This window comes from Danio rerio, chromosome 2, assembly GCF_052040795.2.
Source record: "Danio rerio strain M-AB ecotype USA chromosome 2, GRCz13ab, whole genome shotgun sequence".
In the NCBI taxonomy this organism is placed as follows: Eukaryota; Metazoa; Chordata; class Actinopteri; order Cypriniformes; family Danionidae; genus Danio; species Danio rerio.
The window spans coordinates 55,833,775-55,850,242 of record NC_141022.1 but is presented as its reverse complement, the minus strand read 5'-3'; the positions used below and the strand labels follow the sequence as shown (position 1 = coordinate 55,850,242).

The window sequence follows — 16,468 nt, the reverse complement described above, 5'->3', positions numbered from 1 at the left end:
ATTGTGATTTTTTTTCTGCTTTTAATTTTAGTAAATAACATTTATTTGACAAATAGATTTAGTTTATAATTTAAATATTATTTTGTTTCAGGTTGTTTTTCGATGCCTGCCTCAGTTTTTGTTTTTTTTTTCATTTATTTATTTCTTGTTTTCAGTAAATAAACTCATTTTAGTTAATTATTTTTTGTTAATTTTATTTCAGTTCATTTTTTGTGAATTTTGTGAGGTACATTCAGTTTTAGTTTTTCATTTATTGTGTTTTTTTCTAATATTATTTTAGTTAAAGAAAACATTTTTTTGACCGTTTTAGTTTTGTTTAAATTGAAACAATTTGTTTATTTTTTGTTTATTATTTTATTTTGTTTTTCGTTTAATTCAGTTTTAGTTTTTTTTTGTTTATTGTGTTTTTTTATTTTGTTTCAGTAAATACAATTTTTGACAAATATTTTTTAGTTTTAGTTTAAATATTATTTTACTTAGTTTCTTTTTCAGTGATTTTTATTAATAATTATTTTACTTCAGTTCATTTCTTAGTGACTTGTAAGTTTTATTCAGCTTTAGTTTTTATTCTTTTCGTTTTCTAATTTGATTTAAGTATATTACCTTTTTTGACCAATATTTTTAGTTTTATTATTATTTTCATTTCAGTTCGTTTTTAGTTTCAATCAGTTTTAGTTTTTCATTTATTGTGATTTATTTTCTAATTTTATTTCAGTAATTGATAATTTTTTAAAATATAGTTTTAGTTTTTGTTTAAAACAAAACGGTTTATTTAATTCTTTCGTTTCGTTTATTATTTTATTTCGGTTTGTTTTTCAGGGATTTTTGTTAGTTTGATTTAGGTTTTTTTTGTGTGATTCTTTTCCTAGTTTTACTTCAGTAAATTATTTTTTGCTTTCGTTTGATTATTGTTTTATTTCACGTTGCTTTTCCATTTAGTTAAAAAATTTCATTCAAAAAACGACTTTGCTTCATGTTCGTGTATCTGTGTTTGCACTTGGTGATCAGCAGTGAAGAGTGGGGAACCAATGACCTTCAATCACAGTCATTTCTTTTGAGCACATGAACACGAAGGCCAATCAGCAGTGTTTAAGAACATGCTCAACAGCGCTCAAATGGTAGCAGGAAATGGACGTTTTTAAAATTTCAGTACCACACGGTACCAAACTCGATACTTTTGACATCACTATAGTAAATCCTGCGATTCAATTATTGTCAATGTTCACATTGGCTCTTTCTCAATTGCAAGAACACAGGACTCGCTTTCTTGTGGAGAATGGTCTTGTTAAGTTACTGTATCTCAGAAGAACAAACTCAGGAGATGCTGCGTCAAATGTCAAAACTGTTAAAAACATTACAGCATTTTTACAAATTATTGTATTTTTTTATTTTTAATATACAGTACGGGCAGCATGGTGACGCAGAGGGTAGCACTCTTGCCTCACAGCAAGAAAATCACCGGTTCGAGCCTCGGCTGGGTCAGTTGGCATTTCTGTGTGGAGTTTGCATGTTCTCCCCGTGTTCGCTTGGGTTTCCTCTGGGTGCTCCGATTTCCCTCACAAGTCCAAAGACATGTGGTTAGGTGAACTGGGTAGGCTAAATTGTCCGTAGTGAATGTGTGGGAATGAGAGTGTATGGATGTTTCCCAGTGAAGGGTTGCAGCTAGAAGGGCATCCGCAGCGTAAAACATATGCTAAATAAGTTGGTGGTTCATTCCGCGGTGGCGACCCATATTAATAAAGGTACTAAGCCGAAAAGAAAATGAATAAATGGATATACAGTACTGTGCAAACATTTCAGACCAACACTAAATCTGTTGTTTTCCTGCTGGTATAATGGATAAATGTGACAATAAACGTCATAAGTGTAAACGTTTTCATCAATTTTTTTAATTGAGATTAATACAGGGTGAATAAATGATGTTTGAGTTGATGTATGGTTTGCTAGGAGAGGAGTTTGGTTGGAGTTTGAATTATTTTGGTTTAACTGTTTAAGACATGTGAAATAATGTTGGAGAGAGGCTGTTTGCCCTGGTTTGAGCTGCCTTTGTACCAGTGTTGTTAGCAATATTATCTGGATTGATGGAATTGTGAATGTTGAAAAGTACAGATAGGTTTTAATCTATTATAGCATTCCTTCTGGAAAAGACTTCAGTGGTAATAGTTTAAATTTTCAGCATGATAATCATCCGCTAATTGCAGAGAAAATCTATTTGGAAAAAGAAACAGCTGATGAAATTGTCATGAACTGGCCTCCACAGTGTCCAGATCTGAATATTATGGAGACTGAATGAGGTGGAAAGAAAAAGAAAGATAAGACACTCTAAACCTAAAGAAGTACTCTGGAAAGTGCTGCTATAACACAGCCTATTATTATTTCAGAAAATGTCAGGACAATTAAAACAAAACAGTTCAAGCTGTGCTTGAAGCCAAAGGAAGCCACATTAAACATAGACTTTAGCTGGAAGAGGAAATGTTGAGCTGTTGTGGTTTTACTGAACATATTTCCTATATTTTCTGTTTGTTTTTTAATAAAAGAGGCTGATTGATTATATAATTGTGCAAAAGTCTTAGGCCAACATAGCTGGTATACTGCTTAGGATAAGCCCTGAACATGTACTTTGCACAATACATTAATTCATTCTCCTTCAGCTTAGTCCCTTATTTATCAGGGGTCGCTATTCCAGCATATGGCTTACGCAGTGGATGCCCTTCCAACCACAACTCAGTACTATTGATGGTCATACAACGAAACACAAGAACGTAAGATCACTTAAGGACACATATTGAGAAACAGGCATTGAGATATTGATGCTGAAACGATATATAGTGCAGTCCTAATAGGAAACAGGCCTCACAATGTGAAAATGGACACAGCGAGTGTAGAACAGATCACAAGGCTTTCCACATCAAGACACTGACTAATCACAAACATCTAACATATGTTGTGGATTCAGAGATGCTGGAAAACCCTCCGGATTCAGGAAGAATTATGACCAGGGTCACGGCACCAGATTTCATTTCATCAGATGCCCACAACAGTATCTTGTAACCAGGAAAACACAGACTTATGAGTCCAACATGTGCATATCTACTATTTTTTTAATCATGAGAACCAGGGAATATTTATAAACTATGGAGCTCCTTTCCCATCGGACGGCAAAAAATGGCCATCAGATTTTGCACCGATTGTCTAGGGGAAAATGATCTGTGGATAAAAAGGCTGAGGGAAATATATTTGCAGAATCTCAGAAGTTCATCAACATATTTTATATTCCCAAAGCAATGCTAACTTTTCCAAGGATCAGGACCTTGGAGTCCAGTCATATTGTGTTACTTGGATCCACACACACACAAGCGCTGAAGCAGATGTACTGAACCAGATGACAGATTCAAAGTCAAAGCAAGTTTAAAGATGTGCTCTCGAAAGGCTCTTAAATGTGGCCTTTAGAAGTTTTTTGGATACTTAACTTAAACGTGTAAATGTCACTGCACTGGAAACATCAAACCATTTATGTCAAATAAGGTCAAAACATGCACACTCTATAAGGAAAACTTGCTATAAAAATTGTTATAGGCTAGGAATGTTTATTTTTTAACATAAATCGTTCAAAGTGATTTATGTGAATTATCAAGAAAGGATAAAAAGACAAAACAAGTGTAGTTGTCATTTTAAAAGTAATCAAATTAAATAAATAAACATATAAAGTCACAAAGTCTTGCTGCCTTTCCAAGTTTTAGGAACAACAAGAAATAACTTGACTTCTAGTTGATCATTTGATATCAGTAGTGGCTTTTATGAAAGGTAAAGGCCTCTAGATTACACTTAATTGACTAAAATAAAATATGATCATGGCTTGATTTTTAATGATTTAATTAGGACAGTAAGGTCTGACTTTGCTTAGACAGAAGTCTTGTCACTTAACAGAAATAATGTCCAGTATAGAATATAAAGTCATACTGCAGTGGAAAAAGAATGCATATTGTGTCTGAATCCCGTTGGCTTGGAGCAGAGGTTCTCAAAGTGGGGGTCGGGACCCCCCGAGGGGTCGCAGGACAATGAAGGGGGGTCGCCTGGTAATTTTCAAAAATCAATTAATTTTTATTAAACCTTAAGACTTACTGTATTTTATCAATAATAGTTACTATGAACTATATAGTTACTATAGTAGCTTATAGTTACTAGTTCTATTGGATTGCGACTATTTGGGTAATTACATTATACTAAAGACACAGCAATACTGTCAGATGCAGCAGATTTTGTAACACCAGGTTAAACTTTCTAGCCCATTTACAGCACTGACATACATAAAAAAACAAAAAAAAAAAACAAAGAATAGACTTGGGCCTATTGGTGTGTGTGTGTGTCATTGCATACAAGGTTTCTGTATTTATAACCACCACCTCAGAGAATATTGGGGGTCACGAGTCACTGGCATTCTCATTTTAGGGGTCGCGGGCTGAAAAGTTTGGGAACCCCTGGCTTGGAGGACTGCATCCACACATCTCTGCAATGACTCAAATAACGTAATAATAAAGTCATCTGGAATGGCAAAGAAAGCGTTCTTGCAGGAGTCCCAGAGTTTATCAAGATACTTTGGCTTCATCTTCAATGCCTCCTCCTCCATCTTACCCTAGACATGCTCAATAATGTTCATGCCTAGTGGCTGGGCTGACCAATCCTGGAGAATCTTGACCTTCTTTGCTTTCAGGAACTTTGATGTGGAGGCTGAAGTATGAGAAGGAGCACTATCCTGCTGAAGAATTTGCCCTCTCCTGTGGTTTGTAATGTAACGGCAGCACAAATGTCTTGATACCTCAGGCTGTTGATGTTGCCATCCACTTTACAGATCTCTCACATGCCCCCATACTGAATACAACCTCAAACCATGATTTTTCCTTCACCAAACTTGACTGATTTCTATGAGAATCTTGGGTCCATGATGGTTCCAAAAGGAATTGTGATGATTGTGATGAATTGGGATGCAGTTCGACAGATGATTCATGGGAAAAATCTACCATCTGACATTTCTCCAAATGATCAACTAGTTATTAAGTTATTTTAAATTAGTTTTTTTCTTAGCCATATACATTAATTAACATGCAAAAATCAAAAATAACAAAATGAACATAATTAATTAATAAATAAAAAACTCAAAATTATCTTGAAAAGGTATTAACAGAATATATTATATTAATCAGCTCTAAAATATATAAAAGAATATTCTCAGAACATTTTTATTTACATTTAGAGGAAATTTCATCAACAATTTTCACAATAATTTTTTTTTCTTCAAACATAAAATTATAAATTGTAAATCCAGAAATATTTAGAATTTTCAAGAACATTCAAAGTTGTATATGTTTATACACACAAACACACACACACACACACACATATATATATATATATATATATATATATATATATATATATATATATGTGTGTGTGTGTGTGTGTGTGTGTGTGTGTGTGTGTGTGTGTGTGTGTGTGTGTGTGTGTGTGTGTGTGTGTGTGTGTACACTTACAAAACAAAAAGTCCAAAAAAGGTACTTAAAATACCTAAAAGTGTGTGAATTTTGAAACATCTTTTTGTTTTGACACTTTGATAAAAAAAAACTTGCAAGTTCACTTATAGTGAGAAAAGTGACAACACTGTATATTCATGTTTTCCCATTTATAATACATTTTTTATTCATTCATTTTTCTTCGGCTTAGTCCCATATTTACCAGGGGTTGCCACAGCGGAATGAACCGCCAACTATTCCAGCACATGTTACATGCAGCGAATGCCCTTCCAGCCGCAACCCAGTACTGGGAAACCCATACACACTCCCATTCACACACACACACACACACTCATACACTGGCCAATTTAGATCAATTTAATTCACCTATAGTGCATGTGTTTGGACTAGGGGTGTAACGATACACTCAGCTCACGATACGATGTGTATCACGATATAATGTTCACGATTCGATATGTATCGCGATATTTGAAATAAAAATTGAAAATTGAACTGAAATGCAAATTTTACCAAGTAAACTATTTTTTATGTATTTCTTTTGTTTCAACTTGTTAAACTGAACCTTCTTTAAGAAAATAAATTAAACAGGCCTGTCTCTGGAAAATAAAACAATTTTAAAACTTATATATAAATATAAAAATATTATTGAAATGACAGACAAAATTAAGGAACAATTTAAGTAAAGGTGCAAAAAAAAAACAACTTTCTATTCAATTGAATTTAACAGTAAGAGCTTAAGGCTTTGCTTGGTCACTTGCGTTTTTTGTGTGCGCAAAAAAAAAAAATCCACATTTCCAGGTATTAATTCATATTTAATTAAATTCATTTAGAGATATCTCTAATTACAATTGTGACTAGTCAAAACTCATTTAGAGATATCTGCAAATATTTTTCAATGGAAGTCAATGGAGGAATATGACTAGTCATAATATATTTGCAGATATCTCCAATCTGATTTCGTACTAGTACAATTGTAATTGCAGATATCTCTAATTGTCATTCTGACTAGTCGAATTATAATTATGACTAGTCAAAATATAATTAGAGATATCTCTAAATATATTTATGGATAGTCAGAACAAAGGTTTAAATGCTAAAACGGCTTGCCATACGCGCCCGTCTATCATATTCCGCCCTCTGTAGTAACAGCTCACGGTCAGCTCACGTCATGTGTGATTTTGCGGCCGCCAATACATCATTATATGAAGACAGAATGATATTTTAGGGTGAATTGTACCTTATAAATACAGTATGTGACTCTTTAAACACCATTAGTAGGTATCCATGTCGCTGTGCAAAGTATGTAAATCACTGTGAAGTCTTTAAAACTTAAGATGTTTGACCCAGTATGCGTGTCAAAAAGCGGATGAGTCTAAAGCAATGACTGTACAACTGAAATGTTGCCAGACGTCTGATTTTGAGAGGATGGGCCATCCTCTATTTCACCTCCACTCATCTTGGTCTGCTAACATTACTGCTGCTGCAATCTGAACTCACGTGCGACAGCAGGTGGAACGTAGCTCACGTGCAAACAGCTCAACTAATAAGAGAAAACGGACGTCATATCGTAATCAAATCGTCATAACGCCACGATGCATATTGTGACATTTTTGCATCGCAATAAATCATACAACGATAAATCGTTACACCCCTAGTTTGGACTGTAGGGGAAACCCATGCCAACATTAGAAAACTCCACACAGAAACGCTAACTGATCCAGCCGGGACTCGATCCAGTGACCTTCTTGCTGTTAGTTGACAGTGCTAACCACTGAGCCACCATGCCTCCAAAATAAATGATTCATTTATGCACAATTGTAAGTTCACCCACAGTCTATTTCCAGACAGAAAAATCCCCGTTTTAGTTCCAACAAGAAACACCAGTGAAAGGTTTATCATGTGTTGAGTAAGCTCTGCATTGTTTTCAGGCACAAAGAACAGCGTTTTTTTGCACAAAAGGAAATGTCCATAAACCCGGACAGAGCTGTAAAAGGGAAAAAAAAACGGGCTCAGATTCATAACACTGACACAATGGCAGCAGCAAACCGCACACATTTCACAAAGACTGTAAAGCTGTCTGTGAACGGATGACAAGCAGCTCTGAGGGTCTTCAACAGAAAACTATCAAACAGAAGCTCCAACAGTGGCGGTCTTTACAATTACTTGGGATATTAAAATATATTATTTAAAAATATATATATTATTTTTACTTGGGGTTATACTTTTTAATTCATTTTGTATACATTTTAATATACATATTTAAATAATGTGTTGATAAAAGTTAAAATGAACCACTCTTAACATTACTATTCCAATAGATATTAAATTAGATCAATATTTCAGGTCCATAAAATGTTAATAGATTAAGTCTAATAAATAAATAATAAATTATTCATTTGATTTTGCTTATGTATTAATATTGAAGAGTTTGATGAGCCTTTTTAATTTTCTTATTAATTTATATAAATGGCGAAAGCTGATGTTTTTATACTTCATTTTTAAAAATCATGTTTTACATTGAGTCAAAATCTTAAAACAAGAGTTATCCGTTTTGCAAATTAACTAATATTGGCAAAGGTAACCATATTGCAAGAATGCTGGGTTGCTTTAACCCAACATTCATTAAAAAAAAAATGCTGGGTTGCTTTAAACCAACATAATTCTTTAACAACCCAGGCTCACTGTTGATACGTACCCCTAAATTGCAAAATACGTACAAGGAGGTACAATTTATTTATTTTAACCCAACCAATAGTGTTTTCAAAAGTACTGATTGACCCGATCGCCCCCTTCTCTGAACCCAACAGACAGCGTTTTTTCTGGAGCCATTCTTTGCAGGACTCGAACCCCATCGTCATCAACTCCTCAGCTGGCAGCGCGAAAAAACCCCCACAAGAAGTCAGAGGCGTCATACCGCCTCATAGCATTCGTTTTAAAGACTAAATGCAGCCATACGTAGCTCATACATAATTCGCGATCTCCAGAAATAAATACAGAGGTAGGTTATCCCAATGACCCTGTGTTGTTTCTTCATGTTGTCCAAACCCAAATCGATTAAGTTAACTTCATTGTTTTTACAAATGATGTGGATTGAACATAAAAGATTTAAAGGTGCAGTAGGTGATTGTCTTCAGAAGCATTTTTTGTTGTGCTGGTTGAAAGTCTCTTCACTGTCTAATAGCAATGATTAAATTTAATGATCTAAATGCATTTATATGTATTTTTATATTTTGGGTAAGGCATAAAACAAAAATGTCGGGCTGACATCTCTCATAATTCCAACTAGAACCTAAAGTTTATTGATAAACTTTGATGTTGGCTTGAGAAAGCCAATGTGACTGCGCTAGGACTGGGAATGGCAGTTGGCAGGAAGCACAGCGGCGGTTGCTAAGTGGTTGCTAGGCAGTTGCTAAAACAATTATGGCATTGTTAGGTGGTTGCTAAGCAGTTGCTAAACGGCAATGCTCGTGTACATGTTTGATCAAATGCTAATACTTAGTAGGCATTTCTAGCATATGTTATTGCATTTAGATAATCATTCATAGCATGTAGCTAATCGTTTTTAGTACTTGGCTTCCATTATCATTGTTACCATGCATAGAACACAGGAAGTCCCATTTGCTAGCATGAGTCAAACAAGCCAATGCCCAGGTCCCTACGATGTTCTGATGAAGAGATATTGCTGTTTTTAAATGGTTGCTAGGTTATACTGTTTTATTGCTATGGGGACGTTTGACAGGTTAGTGATGATACATCAAAGCTTCTTGGCAATATGAGTGATCTAAATCAACCCCGATGTTTCTATGACAGTCTTTATGAGTGTCAAAAACTGGACTTGAACATTATGTATTCCTTGTGTTGGGTTGCGGACGGAAGGGCATTCGCTGTGTAAAACAAATGCTGGATAAGTTGGCGGTTCATTCCGTTGTGGTGACCCCTGGTTAATAATGGGACTAAGGGAATGAACATTATGTAAAAATGGCTTGCCGTATTTTTTTGAAAATACAATGCTTAATAAGTGTGAAAGTGATACATGCAAAAATGGCTTGCCATATCAGTAAAAAATATGGAGTTTAAGTCAAAAATGGCTTGCCATATTTTGAGAAAAATAATGCTTAAAAATTATTTATTGGAAAACTATAAGTCTGACAAACCTTAAAGATATAGCAACAAAATCTAACACATCTAAATACAGCTTTTGGCCAAATTTGGGGCTTGTATAATTTTTATATACGCCCGGATTATAAAAATTTAATATTTAACATTTTTTATTTAAAAAAACAATAAGTCTTATAGGCATGAGGAGATATAGCAACAATCTTGAATGTAGAAGGCACATTTTGACCACATTTGGGCCTTGTGGCATGAACGACCTAGGAGGAGATACGTTTGTTTTCAAGTACAGAGTAGTATAACAGTATGTTGGCTTTCTCAAGCCAACATAATAAAGTAGCCCAATCTGTCTGTCAGCAACTGCGCAGCCGATTGTACGCAGCTCTACCGACAGCCGCGAGTTCACGAGAGAGCACACGCGCTCGATCTGTAAAAACCTGCTGAATCAAAACTTTTTAAAAACCTGAATCAATATTGGAGTTACCTTTGCACGCTGCAGAAAGGATGACACAATGTCTGAAGGATTTCTCTTAGACAGGTAATGTTCTGTTTTAAAACTGTTTTAGCTTCAAGCACAGCTGATGTAACGTTAGATGTTGTTGTTACAAATGGGTTATATTTTCACAGAAGTGTTGTTCAGCCACTGAAATCTTCAGATGAATGATTAATAAGACTATGTTCAGTTTCATAAGGGACCTTTTACAGCATCGATAATGTAGATTTGAATTAATTTAACAACAAAACACAAGTAAATACCGCTATTCCGCCTAGTCTCTCCCTATATTGTTTACCATGCAACTCTAAATATTTGCTCTGAAATAGCATGTCCGGTTGGCTTGCTCACCACCAGACAAGCACTAGTCGCTTTTAAAACATGAGAGAGGGTTCTTTTACTGTGCTCGTGTTTAAGGAGGCGTGGCTCTAGACGGCAGGGGAGGGACTGTGATTCAGAGATTTATGCTAATTTGTTATCATTGTGGAAGATCACCTACTGCACCTTTAAGTTGTCCACAAAAAATCTTAAGAACTGTGTTGATTTAACTCATTTTAGATTAGTTTTTTTTTTAGTTTTGGGTCTATTATGGACAAACCAAAGCATTGAGTTAAAAGGTTATACAAATTTAAACGAAAACAACATGGGGGTCTTACATTAAGTTAACAATGGATCATATATAAATCATGAAATCTTGACTGAACAGCTGTTAGTGATTTTAAATTATTAAAACTTAATATTAAATATTTAATTAACTAAATATTTTTGCTACTTATTCAAACTACTTATTTAAAATTAGCTGAAACAACACCCTTCTTCAGACTTTTTTGGGGATAACTTATTTGTTTTAAGTTCAATCCACTCAAATGTGTTATGTTAACTTAATCAATTTGGGTTGGGATAACTTAAAATTGTGTGGATACAGTGCATTTTCTCAGCTACGCTATAACAATGCTTGGTACCACACAATTCCTTCATGTTGTCCCAACACAAATTGATGGGTTATGCTTATGCAAGTTTAAGTAGATTGACCATAAAACAATTAAAAAGTCTAAAGAAATAATAAAAAAACTTAACACTTGTGTTGATTTAGCTCATTTTACAAATGCAGCTTGAACAAGCAGCAAAAATGATTTTTTTTTAGTGTAAACCAACTCGGATAGGTGTTTTCAATTAGCTTGTAGGAGACGGTATCTTATAAATCAGCATAACTAGAGTAGTCTTCACATCGGCAACATTCATAACATGCTTCATATGCATGTAACTCAGAGCCACATTCAGCCTGATGATAACACTGTGATGAAAGACTTAAACAACACAGAGCGGCTGATTTAAACATGTTAGACGAGACTTCAGAATCATACAAGACACTCAAAGGCAAAATTATGAGCACTTCTGTGATTTTTCTTTTTGAGATATTCCCCAAATGATGTTTAACAGAGCAAGACATTTTTCACAGTATGTCCTATAATATTTTTTCTTCTGGAGAAAGTCTTATTTGTTTTATTTTGGCTAGAATCAAAGTTGTTTTATTAAATCAATTGTATAAGCAGTTCAATAAAAAGATTTTTTAAAATCATTTAAGTCAGTATTATTAGCCCCTTTAAGCAATATTTGCTTTGGATTGTCTACGGAACAAATCATCATTATACAATGATTGCCTAATTACCATAACCTGCCTAATTAACCTAGTTAAGCCTTTAAATTTCACTAAGCTGAATACTAGTGTCTTGAAAAATATCTAGTCAAACATTATGTGCTGTCATCATGGCAAAGAGAAAACAAATCACTTGCTAGAAATTAGTTAAACTATTATGTTTAAAAATGTAAGCAGAAGTTGGGGAAACATTTTACAGAATTAAAATTGAACAGGAGGGCTAATATTTCTTACTTCAACTGTATGCGAAGACAAATTGAAGAAAAACGAGCATCCATTATTCCAAAACTTTATAAAGGTCACCAGCGTTTATCAGACCTCTATCTGAACTTCAGACTTTAAACCACCTTTAACCTCCTTCACTCTTCTTCAATCATTATCTGTCTTTCTCAGATCTGCCTCTTCCTTCTGCTTTCAGAGACTTCAACATCTGATTCCTCTCATAATAAAGACGTTCAACTCATCTATTGACAAATCTAATAAAACATGCGTGCCCCAAATGAAGATAACAATGATAAAGATCAGGTTAAAAAGAGGTGTTTAAGTGTCATTAGTTCATTCGTCAAATAACTCAACAATGAAACTTATAATGACAACCAGACCCTATTCATTCATTAATTCATTTTCCTTTGGCTTTGTCTCTATTTCAGAGGTCGCCACAGCGGAATGAACCGGCAACTAGTCCGGCATTTGTTTTATGTATGCCCTTCCATCTGCAACCCAGTACTGGAAAACACCCATACACTCTCACAATCAGTTCAAATACTAGTTAATACTTAACATGGCAACCATACCTACATCAAGGAGTAGCTAACACCGACCATTAACTGATAATGACAACTAGACTTATTTCTAGCTATTTATTACCTGATCTATAGTAACGAGTCCTAGAGCTAAACATTTAGACATGTACATCTAAAACTTCAAAAAACATGTGAGAAGAAAAAACAACTAGGCAATCTAGTTCTGGAACTGGTCAATACAATGGTGGCACTTAGATCTAGAACTAGTTATTGCATTAACTAACACTGGCCATTAACTCTTAAAGACAAGACTCAGTATATGCACTAAATAGATGACATCTAGTCAAGGCAGTTACTTTAGACTTAGATCTAGAACTAGTTTATTCAAAAAATGACAACTAGACAATCTAGTTATGTTACTGGTCAATAGAGGGATGGCAATTAGATCTAGAACTAGTTATTGCATACTAAAAAAGGACAATAGACAACTTTGCTCTAAAACTAGTTAATGCAATTAATAACAATGGCACATAGATCTAGAACTAGTTATTGCATATTAAAAGGACAATAGACAACTTTGTTCTAAAACTAGTTAATGCAATTAATAACAATGGCACATAGATCTAGAACTAGTTATTGCATATTAAAAGGACAATAGACAACTTTGTTCTAAAACTAGTTAATGCAATTAATAACAATGGCACATAGATCTAGAACTAGACAAAACATGAACTAAAAACAACAACTAAACAACTTAGTTATGAAACTAGTTAATGCAATTACTAACAATTTTACTTAAATCTAGAATTAGTAATACATTAACCAACACTGAATATGCATGAACTAAAAAGGACACTTAGTCCTAGTTCTGGAACTGGATAATGCAATAATGCCACTTAGATCTTGAAGTAGTTAAAGCATGAACTAAAATAACACATAGAAAACTTAGTTCTGAAATTGGTTAATGCAATTATGCCACTTAGATCTAGAACTAGTTATTGCATTAACTAACACTGGCCATTAACTCTTAATGACAAGACTCAGTATATGCACCAAATAGAATGACATCTAGTCAAGGCAATGACTATAAATGAAACTAAGATCTAGAACTAGTTCATTCAAAAAATGACAACTAGACAATTTAGTTCTGTAACTGGTCAATAGAGAGATGGCACTTAGATCTAGAACTAGTTATTGCATACTAAAAGGACAATAGACAACTTTGTTCTGAAACTAGTTAATGCAATTAATAACAATGGCACATAGATCTAGAACTAGTTAAAGCATGAACTAAAAACAACAACTAAACAACTTAGTTATGAAACTACTTAATGCAATTACTAACAATGTTACTTAAATCTAGAATTAGTAATACATTAACCAACACTGAATATGCATGAACTAAAAAAGACAACTAGTCCTAGTTCTGGAACCGGATAATGCAATAATGCCACTTAGATCTTGAAGAAGTTAAAGCATGAACTAAAATAACACATAGACAACTTAGTTCTGAAATTGGTTAATGCAATTATTCCACTTAGATCTAGAACTAGTCATTGCATTAACTAACACTGGCCATTAACTCTCAAAGACAAGACTCAGTATTTGCACTAAATAGAATGACATCCTGTCAATGCAATGACAATAAATGACACTCAGATCTAGAAGTAGTTCATTCAAAAAATGACAACTAGACAATCTACTGGTCAATAGAGAGATGGCACTTAGATCTAGAACTAGTTATTGCATACTAAAAGGACAATAGACAACTTTGTTCTGAAACTAGTTAATGCAATTACTATAAATGTTACCTAAATCTACAATTAGTAATACATTAACCAACACTGAATATGCATGAACTAAAAAGGACAACAAGTCCTAGTTCTGGAACCGGATAATGCAATAATGCCACTTAGATCTTGAAGTAGTTAAAGCATGAACTAAAATAACACATAGACAACTTAGTTCTGAAATTGGTAATGAAATTATGCCACTTAGATATAGAACTAGTCATTGCATTAACTAACACTGGCCATTAACTCTCAAAGACAAGACTCAGTATTTGCACTAAATAGAATGACATCCTGTCAATGCAATGACTATAAATGACACTCAGATCTAGAAGTAGTTCATTCAAAAAATGACAACTAGACAATCTACTGGTCAATAGAGGGATGGCACTTAGATCTAGAACTAGTTATTGCATACTAAAAGGACAATAGACAACTTTGTTCTGAAACTAGTTAATGCAATTATGCCACTTAGATCTAGAACTAGTTTACACATTAACTATAACTGGCCACAATGACAGCTAGACTTAGTTTAGAAACTACTTAATGGATTATCTAAAAATTAAAAACTAGTTCTAGTTCTGGACCTAGTAAATGCAATCACTAAAATGGCACCTAGACCTAGAACTAGTTAAAACATGAACTAAAATAACACCCAGACAACTTAGTTTTGAAACTAGTTAAAGCAATAATGGCACTTAGACCTAGAATTAATTTACAATAACTATAACTGACCCTTAACTAACAGTGACAACTAGACTAAGTTCTAGAAGTAGTTAAAGCAATTCCTATCAATGGCACCAAGATCTAGAACTAGTTAAAGCATGAACTAAAAAGCACAACTAAACAACTTTGTTAGTAATTGCATTTCTAGTTCTAGAAATGTGGCAGTTATATCTAGAACTAGTTAATGTTTTAACTAACACTGAGTATGTATTAACTAAGGAAAACCAGTCCTAGTTCTGGAACCGGTTAATGCAATGACGTCACTTAGATTTAGAACTAGTTAAAAAGTGTAAACTAAAATGACACTCAGACCACCTAGTTCTGAAACTGGATTATGCAATTATGCCACTTAGATCTAGAACTTGCTCACATATTAACTTTGACCTTTAACTAACAATGACAAATAGACTACTCAAATAAAGATAAATAGTTCTAGAACTTCTTAATGCATTAACTAAAAATGACAACCAGTCCATGAAGTAAAACAATATATCTAGCTCTAGTTCTGAAACTAGTTTATGACATTACTAACAATGGCACCATTAACTCTCAAAAGCAAGTAGATTTATTATATAACACTTATTAGGAGTCTACCATGTAAGCAGCAATTTTTGTCTACCTTAAAACACCACCGAGTCACGAAATGCGGAGGTTTTTCTTTCAGTTTGCCATGCGGTATCAAATTCCATTAAAACAGAAGTCGAAAGTTAAAAATGAAACACCCGAAATTGCAAGAAACTCTGGATAAAACGCTGGTAAGCCTGGGGATGCGACATTCATTGTTTTACACTGAAAATTGCCTTCAAAAAGCGCTTCCTTGGCCTTATCCATATTTCTTTGCATGCTGAACACACATCGACCACAACAGGAAATAAAAAAACAGCAACTGCGTTATGTAAATTGTTTAATGCGTTAATTATTTCAAATTAATCGCATGCGTTAACGCACTAATTTTGACAGCACTACTATTAACTAAAATTGAACTAGCCCTAGTTCTGTAATAAGCTAATGCAATCATTAATAATGTTACCTAGATCTATAACTAGTTAATGCATCACCTAAATTAGCACCTAGACAACCTAGTTGTCACTTAATTCATAAACTCTAGATCTAACTTTATCTGATCATTAACTAACAATGCCTACAAGCCTTAGTTCTAGAACGACTTAACTAATAATCCAGACAACTTAGTTCTGCAACTAGTTACACGAATTACTAAAATTGGCACCTACATCTAGAACTAGTTAAAGCATGAACTAACATGACACATTGACAGACTAGTTCTGGAACTGGTTAATGCAATTACTAGACCCAGACCTAAAAACAAAAGCAAGAACCAACACTGGCCATTAACTAACAATCACAACTAGACTTAGATCTTAAATTAACAATAACCATATTGGTTAACAATAACCATA

The 16,468-nt window shown here is 34.0% G+C and overlaps 1 protein-coding gene and 2 long non-coding RNA genes across 7 annotated transcripts in view; 1 reads left to right on the top strand and 2 right to left on the bottom strand.

The window, feature by feature from the left end:
- plpp2a (phospholipid phosphatase 2a) overlaps window positions 1–16,468 on the bottom strand; it is a 77,325-nt gene that overhangs the window by 20,699 nt on the left and 40,158 nt on the right. The gene's annotated exons all lie outside the window — the stretch shown is intronic.
- On the top strand, window positions 213–5,293 carry LOC147846543 (uncharacterized). Its single transcript, XR_015479096.1, has 3 exons — window positions 213–1,603; window positions 1,782–4,008; window positions 4,490–5,293. It is a non-coding gene; the product is annotated as an uncharacterized LOC147846543 (long non-coding RNA).
- On the bottom strand, window positions 10,714–13,930 carry LOC147837264 (uncharacterized). Its single transcript, XR_015479105.1, has 3 exons — window positions 13,737–13,930; window positions 12,471–13,001; window positions 10,714–12,394 (listed from the first exon to the last, which is right to left on the bottom strand). It is a non-coding gene; the product is annotated as an uncharacterized LOC147837264 (long non-coding RNA).